Genomic DNA, 6,000 nt, shown 5'->3' on the forward strand with positions numbered 1-6,000 from the left:
AATCAATTCGTGTTACGGGAAATTAGATAAAAGGTGCTCGCTTTTTCATCGGCTGCCACCTTCCGCGCGAATTACCTGCATTCTCTAATCGCGTCGCGTTTTCACGGTTCATCGTCGTCGCCATATCGAGCTATCGCGTTCAGATCAATTAAAATCACGGGTAATCGAATCCCGCGAAAATATTTCCGCTCCAAAATTCCGTACAAACGAACCGCCTTGCGTTTCTACGAATCGTCGAAGTCGCCGTATTGTATTGACCACTCCAATCGATTCGAATCACGGCGAAATGAAATAATCAAATACATTCTCGTTATCCCGTATCGACGAGCCAGTATTTTTACATTTGCTCGAGGCCAACATTTTCAACCCCACTATTTTTAATCAAACCGAATCATGGGAGATGAGATAAAAAAAATATTTATTCTCTACTCGCAGAATCCCACAGAGACGACCAACCCTTATTCCCACGAATCGTCAAAGTCGCCAAACTCCATCGACTCGAATCGACAAAATAAAAAATCAAATAAAGCAACACACCCCTCTCGCCGTTTTATAGAAACGACCCATATTTCGACGATCGATCGAGGCCACCAAAACGTAGAAACACGTCCGATTGTTTCCTCCGTCCCTGGCGCGATCGCGAACGAGGTCTGAATAAACATCGAGGCGATATACGAATATCGCCCTCGATATGAATATTATAAGATAATGAATTATTTAGCGAACGAAGCATCCGGCTGTAATGTCCCGTAATGCACGCCGCGATGAATATTTCAACGGATCGCGGAGGCTGCGCGGCGGGCGAACGTTCTGTTAATAATCGCGGCCTCCCGTTACGACCGATGATTAATATTTTCGGCGTCCACCCGCGGGTGAACGCACCCCACTCGCCACAATAAATACATTCGCTGTTACCGTTGCGCCGCGTTCCCGCGCGAACCATCCCCGCGTGCCACTGGCGAACGCTTTGGAATTTTAGGCGCCAGGCCTCGACAAACTACGTCTAATCGACGTTTTTCACTCCAATTCGCGAAACATCGAATTAAGAGAGCGAGTGTTCTCACGCAGAAAGAAGATACTTTGGTCTCTTAGGCGCCAAGCCGCGACAACTAGGTCTAATCGACGTTTTTCACCCTAATTCGCGAAATATCGAATTAAGAGAGCGAGTATTGTCGTGTAGAAAGAAGCTGCTTTGGTCTCGCGACGTGATGATCGAGAGCACGCCAAATTGCGCGAAGAATATAGCCAAGGGTGACTCTGCTTTGTGCCAGCGGGGCAACCAGCTGTTCCTTTTTGTAGAGACAGCAGAGCCGTTGCTCGCAGCCTCTTATTTTATGCCACGCCACGTAGGTATGTTCCTTCGCGATGGAATTCGCAGCTGGAGGAACGGTCAGGGTGGAAGTCAGACGTGCGCGAGTTTCATCCCTCGAAATAGAGATTCCAGCGTCGAATAGATTCTTCTACGCCGGCAAATCGATCTGTTTGATGCGATCAAAGGATTGATACACTGATAAATATATCCTGCGGAACGAGAGGGTTGGACGTCTTCGAGGGGACGCGAGAGGAAGGGTTGAACGAGCACCAATCCGGGGCGATAATTTTTCGCGCGGCCCACCTTTCCGTGGTCGCGCAGCGATGTAAATCCCAGCGTCTTCCTCGACGGTGCCTAATGTATTACTCGACGGGGTTAATTGAATGGTTGTTGCTGCATCTGATTATCGTGGCCCGTGTACACCGTCGTCGGACACGATGGCGGCGCTGAGTATATACGTCAAGCCTGTGGCGACGCACGAGGACGTCGGATGGCCCACAGCAATATTCGATGATGCATACAGAGAGAATAATAAGGTTTCAGTCTTTCGTCAGTAGTTGCTGGTTAACTGTGCCCTTTCAACGAGGATCGTGACTGATACATGATCGAGTTTTCTACGATTTTTGTTTTTAAAATTCTTAAGGAAAAGGCTGCACGAGAAATTGTAATCGATTGTGATTCTTTCTTCGTGCAAGTTGAATTCTGATATTTTATAGAGTACCACCTGAGACACGGTTAATGGGGATGAAAAAAATGCGGAGCTGGAGAAGGTTAATGGGCTGTGGACTTTAACCCTCTCCCTTACCGAGGAAAGACGAAGGGACCCAAAGTTTTTTATGATAATAGCATGCATAGCGGAGTATCAGAGTTTTTTTAGAAATTTTATACGCGAACACGTGTTAACTCCTGCTTGAAACCCCTTTTGCAGAATTCATCGGGAGAATGTGCGGATTAAATCGCTTAGAGAAACGGAAGGAGAGAGAGCGCGAGGCGATGATTTTAAATCAGACGAGTCAGAGGGTGGAACAGGACTGCGATAACAGTCTCAGAATCGAAGAGAGAAACGAACTAGCGAATCGCAGCTTCAGAGAGATATCATTCGAGGCGCGGTTACGCTCCTGCTCTCTCGACGAATGGTCCGCCCCGTTTACATAAGCAGATCGAGGTATCCAACGGGTGGAGGCGAGACGAAGCAACTATTAAACGTAAACTCCTCCTCGAGCTCCCTCGAAGAATGAATTTTCATGTTTCACAGGGGGGGAACAACGCGATCATTCCGTCGTTTGCCGTAATTATTCGGCCTTTAACGAGGCGGGAATTTGGTGTAACGCGCGCGAGAAGTGGACGCGAGCGACAAGGGGTCGCGAGACCCCTAAAGTTGCCAGAGAGAGAGAAAAAAATGAAAAAGTTGGAAATTTAATCAACCACGAGCGCGACTCGAATTTCGCAAACAAAATTCTCCGCTCGCTGTCGGCTATTGCCTTTTCATCGCGAAAAGTTTACGCGCGGAACGCGTCCCTTTACATTTCGAATCTCGAACACGGGGGGTGGTGGTAGCAGCGTCTGTCGCGCGACAGACTCCGTCAATCGGAGGGGGTTCGAGCTTTCTCCCGATACCCTCTCGCGATTTCCGCCAGCCATCTCTTTTTCATTACGATGCTTCGCTGTTTGATCGATCGATTTAATAATACTTCGATGCGGATGGACGTTGCCAAGAGATTGATAGACGCTATATCGTGTTTATACAAATTTATGGTTTTATAGCTGGTAATGGAGGAATGAGATTGCTATATTCATTTGCGACGGATATTTCCACTCGTTCGCAGATTTCTAATTACTTTTTCCAATCGTGTTCGAACGATTCTTCTCGTTGTCGAAAATATATATATATATCCGTAGAATGGAGTTGACGAAATTGTTCAGAGATAAGTTACGTATACGAGGCGGAAAGTTGAGTTAACGTAACGATGACGCGATTCGTTCCGTCATCAACCAGCCGTATGAATATTTGAGAAAGCACGCGACATGGCGAGCGTTACTCTATCAAGCTCATTATTTATGGAGCGGAGCGTATCGCGGGCGTGCATGGCAAATGAAAATCGCGCACCAACTGGGGAGCGATCATTAAATTTTACGGGTTTGCTACTTAACGCCTCGGCTCCCCGAGGGATGAGCAAGTTTTCATGGCCCGTCGATTACGACGTTAACAAGACCCGTACAAAGGGGGGAGAAAAATTCGCAACGCGTCGCGTTGCCAGGCTGTTTCGCCACGCAAGTGACGATTATCAACGGAAATATTTAACGAAGAAGTTGATCCAAGCTTCGCGATTTTTAAAGTCTCAGTCGCAGTCGGAATTTCTAGGATTTTCCAGTTTCAGAACTTTCTAGAAATCCTACGGATTCTCGAATTTAATTTTCAGAAACGGGAACTTCGAGATTTGGAAAAAATCATCCAGGATCCTAAACATCAGCCGCGTTCTATAACCTCGCGAGTCCTCGAGTCTCTCTGAATTTCATAACCCAAGAAATCCCCAAGTTCTTAAACTAACCCGTGGACTGGAAGAAGCGCGGGGCCGTTAAAGGGCAGCGATACTTAAGAAACTCGCGATTACACGGAGTCTCCGACGGCTGGGGAACTAATATCGAACTGGGACGAAAATCATCGAGACAGCTCATGCAAACGGTGACTCTCCATCGCAACGAAAGAAACGAGGGGGGGAAGGGGAGAAGAAACTATCCTTTATTCCAGTTCGGAAGATAAATACTCGAGAAGTTTTCAAGAGGACTATCCATTCTTCTCTCCTGACGTGAAAAATGTTCCGAAACAAGCAATAAACGAGAGAGCGACGGAGAGAGGGGAGGGGAGGAGAGAAAGAAAAAAATAATCTTCGTTTAGAACTCCATCGCTACCGTTCTTTCCCCGCTCTTTTCTTATTCTCGCCTTGGCCGCGGCTGAATAAGAGTAGCGAGGGCCAACGGGGTTGGTACCGCGCGGATTACAACGGAGATTTCCACGGGATTACAGTTCCATTGCGTCGCATAATAATTCAGAATTAATTGGCTAATAAAATGGCCCTCTGTATTCCGCTCGCGGCGTACAACGGTCAAGTTTTTATAATAATGACTATCGTTAAATTTTTTACAGGATAAGTTAACGAGGCTCCTCTGATACTTCTAGATCATACTTTACCCTCTGCTTTAACGCTCACCGGAAATCCCCTAACGCGATAATTCCTGCGTTTCCACTTCCCCATCCCTCCCTCCCCCAGTTCCTTCTCTCGTTTGGAAATTAAACGCACCTTCGAATACGTATTCCAGCCTGAGATTAACCCGCGCGGGAGTGACACCGTTTTACATAGGGAGACGGAGTAAAGATGTGATAAAACGTGCCATCGCGATGGATAAATTATTAACGCGATTAATAGGGCCGGGATTATCGTAGGCTCGATTGTTATCGTTTATCTCGCGACGTGATGAAGTATCCACGTTTCGAATACGTGAATTATTGCCGCGATAACGGAGGTATCGGGTTAATGCTCGTTAAAAGGTACACTCGGTGTCATCGATGGCTTTATGATAATTGTTCAATAACCCAGAATAATTTTACTGCTATTAGCGTAATGTGGTAACACCCAACTCTCTAAAAATCGGTTTCAAGGTGTTCGAGGATCGACGCGGGACCTGCGACAGTATTGTTAATTAAACAGAGGAGCGCACTAATTTGCCGAATAAAAAACGGGAAACGGAGAACCAAAGACGGAGCAATAGAGAAATATGGTGGAAAAATGCGAGGTGGAGGGGAGGAGGCGCGAGCACGCCCGTCCATTACAGCGGCATTATTGCAGCGGATTAATTAAAATCCGTAGAAATTCCCTCGAGGCTGATACGTCTGCCCTTCGCGGGAAACACGATGCGGAATCTCCGTCTAATGAACCGACCATTATCGAGCGTGGAAGACGCGTCTCCGCGTGGCCATTATGGTCCCCATCGTTCCCGGCTATTTGATATCTCGCACATGATTATTCATCGTTCCACGCATACCGCCGTTGCCGCCTTTGTTCCACTTGATTTATCTTTCATCGATCCCGCGGTTAACCACGGAAAGGGACCATCCATCACTGGTCCTTGGATTTGGACAACCGTGTTTACGGTACCATTCGATCGTTTCGCGTGAATTGGGCGTGTCGTTGCCCCTTTTGGCTGCCTCTCGATCGAGGCGATCGTCATTTTTCTCTGCGGCCAATGCAGCTCGAGTTTTCATCGAATTCTTCGATTCGTTGGTTACTTCGTATTCGATCGAGCATCGAATCGAGTCGATGTAAATCTGTTGCTTCATTCGACGCGAAATTTCCATTTTCGAACTCCTACGTTCGATCGTTGATAGTAAACATTGCTCGACTCGTAGGAGCTGGAAGCATCAACGCGAATCAATTACAATATCCGGTCACGAGTATCCTTCGATTAATTCAAAGAGATCGTTCATACTCGTCAAGTGGCTCGACATCGAAATCGCTCCAAGTGCGATGTAGCAAATTTCCGGGGCCTCGATTCAACCTCGGAATCCACTTCCATCATATTGAAACCGACGAGAGGCGAGCTTTCGCATTCCACGCGAGAGCCCCCCTCTGGCTGGCAGCGATAAAATCCGGAAGGGGCGAAAATTAATCCGAACCAGATCGCAGCCGCGT

Source organism: Xylocopa sonorina, chromosome 7 (assembly GCF_050948175.1).
Source record: "Xylocopa sonorina isolate GNS202 chromosome 7, iyXylSono1_principal, whole genome shotgun sequence".
Taxonomy (NCBI): domain Eukaryota; kingdom Metazoa; phylum Arthropoda; class Insecta; order Hymenoptera; family Apidae; genus Xylocopa; species Xylocopa sonorina.